Source organism: Saimiri boliviensis, chromosome 8, assembly GCF_048565385.1.
Source record: "Saimiri boliviensis isolate mSaiBol1 chromosome 8, mSaiBol1.pri, whole genome shotgun sequence".
Lineage (NCBI taxonomy): Eukaryota > Metazoa > Chordata > Mammalia > Primates > Cebidae > Saimiri > Saimiri boliviensis.
Genome location: NC_133456.1, coordinates 114,588,388 through 114,602,612, shown reverse-complemented (window position 1 = coordinate 114,602,612; position 14,225 = coordinate 114,588,388). Strand labels below are relative to the sequence as shown.

Here is a 14,225-nt window from a genome sequence, read left to right as displayed (position 1 = left end):
GGGACCACAGGTACACACCATCACACCAGACTAACTTTTTTTTTTTTTTTTGCATATTTTGTAAAGATGAGATTTTGTCATGTTGCCTAGGCTGGTCTTGAACTCCTGGGCTCAAGAGATCCACCACCTTGGACTCTCAAAGTGTTGGGATTATAGGTGTGAGCCACTGCGCCTGGCCTTTTTTTCTTTTTATTTTCTTTTTTGGTTGAGACAAAATGAAATGCCTGTTGTCCAGGCTGGAGGGCAGCCTCAACCTCCTGGACTCAGGTGATCCTGCCTCGTAAGCCTAGTGAGCAGCCAGGACTACAGATGCGCACCACCGTGCCTGGCTATCTCTTTTGTAGACACAAGGTCTCCCTGTGTTGGCCAGGCTGATCTCATACTCCTGGGCTCAAGCGATCCTCTGCCTTGGCCTCCCAAAGTGCTTGGATTACAGTCATGAGCCACCACACCCGGCCTGAAAATATTGCTAATCTTTGAGTTACTGCCTGTTACTCAGGAAATATAATGTATACATAGAGAAGTCTGTATTTGAATTTTGGAAAATTTTGAAAAGTTTTATTGTATTTATATGGTTGTGTTTATTAAAAGGGCCTCTATTTCATATACCTTAACAAAGAAAGTTGTATGAGTTCCGAGTTCTAAATTCTTAGATCAAATGTCTTTTTAAATTAAAAATAAGTAATTCTCATGGCGTTCTGTTGGGAATAGCACAGTGCTGTGGATTTGTGAGAGACAGAGCAGGAGTGCTCCTGCTGGGGTAGAGTCATCTGCTTCTTCCACAGCAAAAGAGAATTCTATCATGGACTCTAGTGAGATGTGACTGACTTTGGCCAACAAAGTCGTTTTTTGATGGGTTTTCACCGTCACCTCCTTCCTTTCTATCTCAAGATCAGCAATGCTTCTGAAAGAGGTTGCCACTCAGTTCCAGGTGTGGAGAGGAAGCTGAGCTGGCCTGACAGGGACACCAACGTGAACCAGAAATCAGCTGTTTATTGTGTGGGTCATTGTGAGTTTGAGGTTGTTTCTTACCGTGGTGTGGCCCAGCCTGTCCTGGCTCTTACAACAACGGATGTTTTCCCTACACTGCAGTCAGTCCTCCGGGATGCGTCCCACCCTGAGAAGTAAGACTCATTCAGAGGATGTGGTTGTTTTCTTTCTCACTGAGGATGCATTCAAGAAGGAAGTGGGCTTTGCAAGAACTTTAGTGAAGATAAAGCCCACTCATTATCCATGAAAAATACGCAGAGCACAGGATGTGAAGTCAGATAGTCCTGAGTTTAAATCAGAGCTACTGCTTATTTGCTGTGTGGCTTTAAGGGAATTATTCAAACTTTCTAAAAATCGAGTTTTCTTTCTATAAACCTGGAATAAAAACACTTATATTACAGTGTTTAATTGCACAATGATTAAATTATATACATATAATTATATGTATGAAGATATACATATATATATATGTATATCCCTTAGCAGAGTATAACAGACCAACACTATGGGTTTATAAGATGTATATATTCATATGAATATATATGCCATATATAAACCCAGAGTGTTGGTCTGTTATACTCTGCTAAGGGATATATATATGTATATATATTTATCTTCATATATATATACACACATATATATATTCATATGTATTCATATATATTCAGGTATATATGAGGTCCTCTATATGTATATATTCATATGTATCTGCATATAGTTTATATATATGAATATATGCAGATATGAATATACATGGAGGAATATATACATATATATAGGAATTCCTTAGCAGAATATAAGAGCTTAACATTGTGGGTTTAAGAGCTGTAGGAGCTCAGTAAACGGTAGTTCTTATGAACATTCATCTGACACACATAGAGGCATTGAAATGGCTTATGCACACAGTCTGAATGCTGACACAACATTCGCCAGTTAAGGAGAAATGCGACCACTGAAAGCACTCACGAGCTGGCAGAGCTGATGCATCATATGTTTGCTCTAATTGCAATATGGCTAGATGGCAGTTTAAGAGATTCGACAATTTAACATTTGAGAAGCGAAGTTGATTTGAGACTGTTTTTAGACATAGAATATGCTCATAAATGGTAGAATTTCAAGAGACATAGTCAAACCAAGCCACCAAATCATTTCAGTCACCTTTCAAAGACGCACCTACTAATGGCATCGTTCCAGATGTGTCAATGACAAATGAGATTAAAAAAATCACGTTCTTTCTACCCACAACTAGGTTTTTAAGTCTGGTGATAGATACAGGTGTGTGAACAATTAATTATATGAGGAGACAGCAGCCTAAATAACATGCTCAGGCTACCCCAGCCGAGTGTAACGTGCTGAGCCTGGGGTGGCCAGGGTGGCCCATCACAAGGGCGCCAGCACCAATGAGAGCAGCTCCACTCTTATTTCATAAAGACGAGCCCCGTCTTGCTGGCATTTGGTAAGCTTTAGTCTTGCTCCAAAACTATGACAGCGGCAGTTAACAGCCACCGTAACATAGCAGGGTTTTCTGTACATCCCGCCATGTGCCAGATGCTGAGGCGGGTGATGAGACGGGAGTGTGAGCCCCACCTGCACAAACCTATGCTGACCAACCAACCCCAAGATTAGGCTCCATCAGGGCAGCAGGGTCTTGGGCAGGAGGCCAGACTCTCCTGATAATGTAATAGTCAAACGGAGAGTAGAAGAGTAGAAGTAAGGGTGTTTCAGGTGTAGACAATAGTCTCTGTGAAAGTGGTTATTCAGGGAAGAGCTTTGAGCCTTGAGCTGTGGGAGGAAGACCCATGAGGCTGGAACAAGGCAAGAAAGGGGCAGAGTGATGGAAGAGAAGGCTGGAAACACCAGGGCGGGCCAGGCAGAACCCAGCGGCTGTGCACCTGCTGACCAAGTGCCGTGGGAGGTCACTGGAGGGCTTTAAGAAGGGGAAAGAGGCTGGGCGTGGTGACTCACACCGGTAATCCCAGCACTTTGGAAGGCTGAGGTGGGTGGATCACCTGAGGTCAGAAGATCAAGACCGTCTTGGCCAACATGGTAAAACCCCGTCTCTATGAAAATACAAAAAATTTAGCTGGGCGTAGTAGTGTGCGCCTGTAGTCCCAGCTACTTGGGAGGCTGAGATAGGGAAATTGCTTGAACCTGGGAGGCAGAGGTTGCAGTGAGTCGAGATTGTGTCACCACACTCCAGCTTAGCAACAGAGCAAGGCTCCATCTCAAAAACAAACAAACAAACAAAAAGGTTGGGGAGGGGGGAAGACATCATTTTACTCATGTTTTAAAAAGTTGTTAAATTAAACATGGAATTACCATGTGATCCAGCAGTTCTGCTTCTGGGTATATACCAAAAAGAATTAAAAGGAGGGACTCAAAATTATTTATACCCTAGTGTTTGTAATAGTGTTAGTCACAATAGCCGAAATGTGGAAGCAGTCCAGGTGTCCACTGATGGATGAATTGATAGGCAAGATGTGCTCTGTCCACGCAGTGGAATATTATTCAGCCTTAAAAAGGGAAGGAAATCCTGGCACATGCTACAGCGTGGATGAACCTTGAAGAGAACACACTGAGTGAAATAAGCCAGACAAAAGGATAAATACTGTATGGTCCCACTCCCATGAGGTCCTTAGAGTAGTCCAATTCAAGGAGACAGTAGAAAGGTGGTTGCCAGCGGGAGGGGGAGACAGGAGAATGGCGAGTTATGTTTCATGGGGACAGAGTTTCAGTTCAGGAAGAAGTAAAAATTCTGGAGGTGGATGGTGGGAATGTTTGCACAATTCGAATGCCGGGTGTGGTGGCAGATGCCTGTAATCTCAGCTACTCAGGAGGCTGAGGCAGGAGAATTGCTTGAACCTGGGAGGCAGAGGTGCAGTGAGCCGAGATTGTGCTACTGCACTCCAGCCTGGGCTTCCAAACAAGACTCTCAAAAGAAAAAAAGAAAGAAAGAAAAATAACTTTCCAAGAGTAACCACTACTAAAAATTAGTATTTCAGCTGGGAGAGTTTACAAGCCACACACTTAGGTCAGGATGGGGTTATCATAATCTATGCTGGCACGAGTGAGAAGTGGTGTCTGCTGGGGGCTGTCAGAAAAACAGCTGGGGAAAGAGCTCAGCTGCAGGTACCGTGAGACTTGAGATGCTGTGGATTGTGGATGGGCTTTCCAGACCTAGGAATTTAGGCCAGGTTTTGAAGCTTGGCATCAGCACAGACTGGAGGGCAAAGGAGAAGGACTTAGGACCCAGAAGCAAAAGAATGAAGTAGGAAGCCAGGTGGAGGTGGAGAAGTGGACAGGGGCTATGCATGTCTCTCGATGCAGGTTCAGGGCGCCGGGAGTTCTGAGATGGAGTGCCAGGTGTAGGAAGGATGTGCTAGACCCAGAGGTGCTGCATCCTGAGAGCCTCTTACCTCCTGGGGGAGAGACAGGGAGGGGAGGCTGATGGTCCTGATGCTGGCCCCAGGTCTTCTGTGGCAGAGGATTCTGCTCTGCTTCCTGCCCAGCCCAGCATCTGAGGCCAGAATGTAGACAGGCCCAAAGCAGGGCGAGGACATGTGTATGTGCATATGTGTGGATGCGTGAGTGTGCACATTTGTTCACATGCATGCACACATCTGTGTATTTCTGTATGTGCATGTGCATTGTGTGTGTGCACACACGAATGTGTTGCTTCCAATAATGTCCCCATGTCTGGCCTTCCTGCTGCACGCAGCCACATCTGGAGGCAGGGAGCTGAGCCAGGTGAACTGTCGATACCCATCTGGCTTTATTACAGTGTGATCCGATGACTCTGCAGAGAGCACTCTGGGGCAAAGTATGACATGGGATCTTTGTCAGCCATGGACTTGCCTGCCAGCAGTCTTCTGCAGCCATGTCTTCTGGGCCGGCCTTGTAGGGAGTTGCCCCTGCTCCTTCCCGGCCTAGAGCCATCTGGTTGCTCTCAGGCTCCAGGCTGTGGGGTGAACTGCAGCGGCAGTGTGCTCATCCAGATGCTGAATAAGCAGGCACCCTCTCTATGCCAAAGCAAAGCCCGTAGGAGAGGACTCTGACGGGTTGTGGGTGAGGGCAGTGTCAGCTTTGCCATCCCTGATCTCATCGTGACCTCCCAGGTAGAAGAAGGGGAGCTCCTGGCAGAGGCTGTGGCCTCCTCCTCACTGGTGGGATGTGGACTTTTCCTCCTAGTTATGAAAGGACCACGGGGTATGTCACACCTCGAGGGAGGTCTAAGAAAACAAAACTGTCACCCATGTTTGACTGGGATGACCCTGGTAGAATTGCCATCCCGGGAGCAAGGATAGAGACCTCCCCCTCCCTTCCTTCGCTTTTGTTTCCATGTGCTTGTTCCCATTGGGAGTGGGAGGATGAGTTGAGAGAGTTTTGAGATGATGCCTTCATCTAGGTGAAGTGAGGATGGGTTTAGAGAGTTTTGAGACGATGCCTTCGTTTAGGTGAAGCAGAGCTTGGCCGAATCTAGTCAAGCTCCAAGAGATGGAGCCTTGCCAGAGAGCCGCCTCCAGGAGCGAGGATTGCCTGTAAGAACCAGGGAGGAGGAAAGAAAGTGGGAGAGGTAGGCAGGGGAGCAGGCTACCCAAGAAGCAAGGTGGAGCACCTGTCGCAGGGCACCGGGCCTTTTACAAGGGCTTTTGAGGGAAGGAACTGTATCAGAGGCTGTTACTTGCCTACTCAATATTCATTCTTCCCTTCTGTTGCTATCGCAGGAAGGCGGCCATTTGCCAGCTAAAAGCCTGAATTTCAGTGTCCCTTGCTGGAAGCGTGGCCAAGGAGATATAAGTGGAGGTCATTGGATGGGATTCTGGGAAGGCTTTGTGAGGGGGCTGACTAAGCTGGAAAAAGTGACCTTTTGAACTTCTGTCATCTCCTTTTTCCTATCTGCAATGAAGTGGGATGACTGGAGCTCCAGCAGCCATCTTGTGCCCATACGGTGAATGCTAGAGAACAAAATCCCACAGCTGAAGGTGGTGGAGCAGAATGACATGAGGGACCTGGTTCCCATTGACGAAGTGAAGCCCTCCTATGCTCCCTGGTCATCTATCCTCAGACCATGCCTTGGGAAAGAAAGTCATCCCCTAATGGGACTAAGCCATGCTTACTTTGGCTCTCTGCTTACAGCAGACAAAAGCCATTTCTAGATAATTCAGGAGACTAGGCAGTTCAGACTAGCCTGCTTGCAAGACAAGCTTTCTTAGCTGAGCTTAGGTCTTCACAGAGGACTCTTATTCAGGGAATTAGAGAAAAACTCAAAGCAAAGAGGAATCTAGATGAAAGAGTGTATTGTGCTGAAAGCTAAATAGTCAAAAATAAACAGCAGTGTTGTCAACAAAATGCCCTTCTTCAGGCTACTCAAACACTTCAGAGTCCTATTTTCTCAGAATCAGGTTATTGAGAATGACCTTAAATATCATTTAATTTTTTTTTTAGCTCTACTCCCTTTTTTTCTTTTCTCTCTTCCCCTTTTCTCAGCCACAGAAAATCCATCTTCTTCTGTTTGTGCCTGCTTGCCTTTTGCTGCTCATATCTGAGCAAAGTTGCTCCATATGACCCTGTGAGATTGGCAGATCACAAGACTTGTCCCATGTCATTCAATGCCAGATCCCAGAAGTAGCAACTCTTCTTTTGCTGATGCCAATCCATCTATTCTTCTATCTCTCCATCCATCTATCTACTTATCCATCCATCCATTCATTCATCTACCCATCCATCGATCCATCCATCTTCAACCATCCATCCATCCATCTACTTATCCATCTATCTGTCCATCCATCCATCCATCTATCTTCATCTATCCTTCCGTCCATCTACTTATCCATCCATCTGTCCATCTCTCCATCCATCCATCCATTCATCTACTTATCCATCCATCTGTCCATCCATCCATCCATCCATCCATTTGTCCATCTGTCCATCGATCCATTTGTCTATCCATCCATCTGTCCATCTGTCCATCCATCTATCCATCATTATCAATCCATCCATCCATCTACTTATCCATCCATCCATCCATCTATCCATCTTCATCTATCCATCCATCCACATATCCATCCATCCATCCATCCGTCCATCCATCCATCCACTCATCCATCTGTCCATTGATCCATTTGTCTGTCCATCTATCTGTCCATCCATCCATGTATCTATTTTCTCTGTCTCTCAATCATCTGTTTATTGGTTATTTCAGGCACTGCAGCTAGACAATTTAAATCCATAATCTTCACAGCAGCCCTGTGAGCCTTGTTATCTCCATTCCACAAATTAAGAAATGAGGCTACAGATATTAAAGTAATTTGTCTAAGGTCAAAGAGCTAAATGCAGGATAATATTTGGAAGTGTCTATGTGGTTCCAAAGAACCTGACACACTGAACCACTTTGCTAGAAAGGCTTGTCATAAGTTACATTTCCACGTGACAGGCAAATAGAGAATTCATTCCAGCCAACACACACTGATTGCATAGACATAAAACAGATCTTATGAAAACATTTATTTGATGGACTTCCAGGTAAAAGACTTTATGTACAACCTATCATGATTTACTCTGGTCTCAAAAACTTGCTTTAAAAGCCCATAAAAAAAGGTGTGATGTTAAAATTCATTGCGTCAGATGTTAAAAGTCATCTTATCTGCTTGCCTCCTCACGAGCTAAATATCTCATCTCAAATAGTGGATAAGAGGACATCATCAGAGTGGCAAATCCTAATGAAATGGCCAATAGAAATGGACCCTTGTTAGATTGTGGCTTTTTATAGCAATTCAAGTATGTTCACCTTTCAAATCATGTCTTTTCCAGGTATTATAAGCACATAGGGGAAAGCCAGGTTAGCCCATGTTTTAGAGGACGGTCCTTTTCTGGATACCCAGGCTATAAATTTGTCCTGTGGCACAGGTTAGTGTATTTACTCTTGGCCCTTCAAAGGATGTTGTATTTTGGTGTTGACCTTCAAATCAACCCAATACGTAGTTATTTTATATTTTGCAGAGGTACAAATTCAAGGGCCATCTGAGATGAGATATTTAGCTAATGAGGAGGCGAAGGGGTTAGCAAACCCTTTAAAGCTCTTCAGATGATGAAACATTGTTAAAGTATAGATAGCAATTTGGTAAGAGACAAAAACTTAATGAAATTTGCAAAGACAATTACCTTGTGGGATGGGGATATTTATAGGAATGGTGACTCAGTGGGCAGAGGCTGGCGGGGAAAGCCAGGAACCTGTAGAATCCTTAGGATCCAGTCATTTGGAGCTCCCTCCAGGTCTGGGAAGACATTATTTCCCAGTTCCCAAGGGCCACTGCACTCTGATTTGGAAAAAAATAATTTAGGATGAGTATAAAAATGATGAAACTTGTGTTCATTTCAGCAGCACATATACTAAAAAGTGATGAAACTTGTTCATCAACATGACATTTTAGGCATATCTAAATATTACCATGTACCATATTATACGGTCATAATTTCCCACCATTTTTTGTTCCTCAGAATAAGGCAATATATAAATATTCTATATTATGGTTTTTTTGTTTGTTTGTTTTTTGAGACAGGGTCTTACTGTCACCCAGGCTGGAATGCAGTGGTGCAATCATGGCTCACTGCAGCCTTGACCTCCTGGGCTCAAGTGATCCTCTCACCTCAGCCTTCCAAGTAGCTGGGACTACAGGCACACACCACCATGCCCAGCTAATTTTTAAAATTATTTTGTAGAGACAGGATCTTGCTATGTTGCCCAGGCTTGTTTCCAACTCCTAGCCTCAAGTGATCCTCCCCCATCAGCCTTCCAAGGCATGGGTTACTGGCATGAGCCACTGCGCCGGCCTATACTGCATATTTTTGCTGCTTCTGTTGGGGAAGAATTTGGTGTTTTATCTGAGAGAGGTGACAGGAACCTTGGCCAGACGCCACCCCCAGAAAGTCAGTGTGTCAGTGTCCTTCTGTTAGGGCCTGCTTGCCTTGTAGCTGCCCGTATTGGAGCAGAGTTGCTCATTTGCTTCTCTAGGCACATCTTGTGTGGAATCTCAGGCCCCAGACAGCAGGGCTGCAAATTACACAGTCAGCTGCAAGGCAGCAGTGGTCTATGGAAGAGATTCAAATCTAGAGAAAAAAACCAGGAGCCTCTAATACATCTGAAAATCAGCGAGAAAGAACCGGAGTCCTGTGAAACAGTGCAGCGGTCCATTCAGCGTTGGCTCTTTCTGCTCAAACCTGTCACCATTCACATAGGAGTGGTCATTGAAACAAGGAATTTCTCCTCAGGTGAATGACAAAGAAACAGATTTGGATTTGCCCAGGCGTCTGGAGGGGAGGGTGCCCTCTCCACTTTTATTTTTTGAGACGGAGTTTTGCTCTTGTTGCCCAGGCTGGAGTGCAATGGCACGATCTTGGCCCATGGCAACCTCTGCCTCCAGGGTTCAAGTGATTCTCCTGCCTCATCCTCCTGAGTAGCTTGGGTTACAGGTGCATGCCACCATGCCTGGCTAATTTTGTGATTTTAGTAGAGACAGGGTTTCTCCATGTTGGTCAGTCTGGTCACGAAGTCCCGACCTCAGGTGATCCACCTGCCTCGGCCTTCCAAAGTGCTGGGATTACAGGCATGAACCACTATGCTCAGCTGGAGGGTGCACCTTGATTCCGCCCTTCACTGTGCAGAAAGGGGGTGCCTGGAACATTGTCACCACAGCGAGAGTCTTCACCTACCATCCTCCAGCCCCGTCCCTTTCTGCCACCTCTGCAACTTTTCCAGTTAAATTTTTAAAAGAGTAAAAGTGGGGACAAGAATGATCTCCCTGCCTGTGTTTGGCCCCTTTTCCGAGTTTTTGTATTCTGTTTGAAATCAAACTTATGTTTTCTTCTGAAATGAATGACAGGGAGAGAGAAAAGCAAAAGCCACCCAGTCTTGAAAAGTGGTAGCTTCTTGCCGCTGACTTCCTGCCAGTGCCAAGCCAGGGGGAGCTCCGCATGTCCTCAGCTCACCCTCGCCGGCCACGCTGCATGCAAAGAAGCTGTTTCAGTGTCTGCCCATGTGAGACGCTGACATGAAAACGGAAGAAAGAAAGGAAAAAACCACCATCACCACCAATAAAAAACCCCAAGACTGATGAATTCTCATAGATTGCGGCAAAGCAGGGGCCTGGTGGAGACACATCCTGTTTTGCTGTTTAGATTGTCCCCCAAGCCAGTAAGCTCCCTCATGAATGGCACCAGTTGTGAGGGGTGACAAAGAATTCAAAACACTCACAGGACAATTTCCCTAACCCTAGGTCTCTCGGAATGCTCTTTTTTAGGCTAATTGGTTTTGATGCGAAAACGATGCCTGCTAGGCCTGTTTTTAAGTCGGATTGGGAGTCAGTGCCGTTGGTATTTGATCTTGCACGAACTATGAAGATGTCACCAGCAGCTTTGCCATTTAAGAGCTGTGGCCTGGTGGGATGTTGACCTGCAGCCAGGGCTCCCACACAACAAGAATCTCTGTTGTTGTTTGCATCTGTTCTTTTGTTTTGTTTTGTTTTGTTTTTGAGACGGAGTCTTGCTCTGTTGCCGAGGCTGGAGTGCAGTGGTGTGATCTCAGCTCATGCAACCTCCCACTCCCAGGTTCAGGTGATTCTCCTGCCTCAGGCTTCCTGGTAGCTGGGATGACAGGTGCCTGCCACCACGCCCAGCTAATTTTTGAATTTTTGGTAAAGATGGGGTTTCACTATGTTGGCCAGGATGGTCTCAATCTCTTGACCTCATGATCCGCCTGCCTTGGCCTCCCAAAGTGTTGGGATTACAGGCGTGAGCCACTGTGCCCCAGCAGGGGTTGGCTTGGGCAATGAGAAAATGGTGTTGCTTTTGTGCCCACTCTATCCCGGGCACAAATTCACCACATTTACTACACCTCAGTGCTCTGAGACAGCATAGGATTCCCTAGCAGGATGCCCAGTCTTTTCCTGGAACCGCCATCCATTTACCTCCTTGAGTCATCTGGGCAGTGAAAGGTGGCCTCCTGCACAGTCACTGCAGTGTGGTCTCCCTGCTGTGTCATGCATGGGTTCTGTCCTCTTCCCTGGCACCTCTGCCACCCCAGGTTATGCCTGTGCTGCTGCCCCTTCTATGCCCACCTGGAAAGCCCAAAACCTTTTTGTGCCTTCTACTTCAGCTGGGGAGCTTCTTACTATGTCTCATAGCCAGCTTCTCCAGAGGGGACTCTCAGAGCTGACTGTACTTTCCTACCCCAGCCTCTTCTTCCTGGGATGGGGTCAAAATATGACCAGTCACAGCTTCATGCTTTCAGGAAACCACCTTCTCTTCCATCTTCTCCTTTGGCCTGCTCAGACAGCCAGACTTCTTACAAATATTTTCCTACAGGCTCATGCAAATAGGGGATGTGGCTGAGCATCTGTTTCCAAGTCCTAAAACAGGTTGTGAAAGCCCAGAATCATGCTGCCCTGGCAGAAGTTTCATTTAGCCAGAACACACCAAGAGGACCTTCTCATGATGGTGTGGCTGAATTCCACATGCTTCTAACAATGTCTTGCCCTGACCTGACTCGACGTACTGATTCACAGGGAGGGCATAATAGAGAGCCTGTCTTGGGGGCAGATGATGACTTGTGCAAATGAGTCAAATTCAGGTTGTGAGTTGTGGGTATAGAAATGGCAATGCCCAGTCGTCTATTAGGTATACAGGTCTGCTGTACAGGAGAAATATCAGAACAGAATTTCTATTTGGAGTATTTCTTTTACAGCCTGGGGAATTGAAACCACAGGCAAGTAAGAATGTATGAGGAAGCAGACATTCTCCATGAAACAGCTGCTCCAGGTTGGTGTCAGGAGCTGTGCAAGGGGACCCAAGAATGTCTTGTCATATAAGCCATTGTCATATAAATAAAAAGCCATGGTGTTCTGGCCCTCATAGAGTTTTGATTCTAGCAGATATAGACATTAATGAAATAATCCCCAGAGCAAAAATGTCAACCATGATAAGTATAGAGAAGGGAAAAATACACAGAACTTTTAACAGCTAAGATCCGAGAAAGCTGACCAGTCTGCAAAAAGGGACAACTTCCCGAGGGAAGTGAATGGAGCTGTGATGATGGATGACTCAGAGTTAACCAAGTTATGGGAGGAGGGAGGAGGAGACGGGGAAGACTTTTTGGGCAGAAGCCAGAGTGTGTGCAAAGATCCGGTGGCAAGAAGCGGCCTGGTGCAGGGGAGGAATGGAGAGACATACAGGCTGGCTGGAGTACAGAGAGGGAGACGGGCAGGGAGGTGGTTGGACAGGGAAGCAGGGATCAGATCATGAGACCTTGGAGAAGCAGGAAGGCATCATGGTGACTAATGTCAGAGGCAGAGGAGGACAAGCAGGGATAGACAGGGACACAGAGCTGGGAAGATGCTAAAATGCAGGAGTTCATGCTTGGAAAGATTGTGGCCTGGTTCTTCCATTACAGTGATTGGTTGTTTCTCTCCTCCACTGTTTTTTCTAATTTGTCTTGACTAATGGAGAAGATCAGGAGCTCAAAAGATAGAGGTTGTTTACAGCACTCAGTTTGGCTGCAGTAGGTTAATGGGTTTAGACGCTTTAAGGGGATTAGGCTTTTGCTCAGAGACCGGTGGAGTATTCTAGCCAGCCTATCTTGTGAAGGTGGTACATTCAAAAGTAGGTTTGTCTGACTTATCAAATTAAAATGTGGTACATCAAGTTAAATTTGAATTTCAGATAAATAACAATTAATTTTAGATGTGTCAGATAAAGAATGAATAAGTTTTTAGTACAATATGGGATAATGAATATTTTCAGATAAATAGATGCCCTGTATTCTGTGTAGCAAGCATAACTAGAGAATCTATGTTAGTGCTCAAACTAAGAGACTTTTGAGAAATTATCAGCGGTAAATACAAATATACATTTCTATCCATCTATCCATCCGTCCATCCATCCATCCATCCCTGTCGAGATACAACTGTGTGTCAGGCACTTTTTTGGGGTTTGAGGGTATTGTAATCAATAAGACAGACAAACTCCCTGCTCTCACAGTGTTTACATTCTAGGAGAAAAATGTTCATCTTAGAGAGATTATAACAAACACATCTTCAGAAATAACTGCTACATCCAAAATAGAGGAATGTGTAAATAAATCATAATATGATGGGTTAAGTCGAAGCCATTACAAAAATCCTGTTTTGAAGGCTATTAAATGTTATGGTGAATTGATTCCAATATAAAACCAAATACAATAAAAGCTCTGCAAAACTATGTATTAGGTATCATGTAAATTTTATAAACCACAATTACAAGACCACCTCAATATCTAGAAAAATATACCAATGGTGGCTGTATCTGAGTGCTAGAATTATTCATAACATTTTATTATTTACATTTGTATTTTCTTTTTCACACTTTCTATAAAGAATTATGAATGATTTTTATGTTTAGAAAACCTTTTTTTATTATCTTCTTCTTTTTCTGAGACAGAGTCTTGCTCTGTCCCCCAGGCTGGAGTGCAGTGGCGCAATCTCAGCTCACTGCAACCTTCACTTAACGTGTTCAAGCAATTCTTCCGCCTCAGCCTCCTGAGTAGCTAGGATTATAGGCATGTGCCACCACGCCCAGCTAATTTTTGTATTTTTAGTAGAGATGGGGTTTCCTCATGTTGGCCAGGCTGATCTCGAACTCTTGACCTTGTGATCCACCTGCCTCGGTCTCCTAAAGTGCTAGGATTACAGAATGTGAGCCACCATGCCTAGCTGAAAGGGCCTTTTTATATTTGTAGACATGTATTACCTGTGGGCTCCAAAGCAGCATGGAAAAGATTAAAGATTTGTGTCAGCTTTGACTTTGCCATTAATTATTAGGACTAACTTATAGCAAGTCATGCCACTTACCTGGGCCTCACTTTCTTTGGATTTAATTATGGACTAAGCTGTGATTTTTTGTGTAATTAAGAACAAAATTAAATTGAAAAAAATATGCCTTTGTTTTATAGAAGAGTCCAGAGACACTGTCATTATACTCTGTGTGTCTTTGTAAAACCCATATACTATATTCTTTTGTTTTATCTAGCTGTTATATTGTCTATAACTTACTTTTAAATATTTTAGTATGGACAGGTGTGTGTGCACACACGTGTGTGTGTTCTTAATCCTCTATAAGGTTGTAGCTAAAATTTAAAATACCTTAACTGGACACACATCTTTTAGGAGTGGTTGGTAGTATTTGAAGGACTACTATAAGGCTTTATC

The 14,225-nt window shown here is 44.7% G+C and overlaps 1 protein-coding gene and 1 pseudogene across 1 annotated transcript in view; both read left to right on the top strand.

Annotated features, from left to right (window-relative positions):
- PFKFB3 (6-phosphofructo-2-kinase/fructose-2,6-biphosphatase 3) overlaps positions 1-14,225 on the top strand; it is a 259,701-nt gene that overhangs the window by 163,114 nt on the left and 82,362 nt on the right. The gene's annotated exons all lie outside the window — the stretch shown is intronic.
- LOC141585298 (uncharacterized) lies at positions 10,974-11,788 on the top strand (annotated as a pseudogene).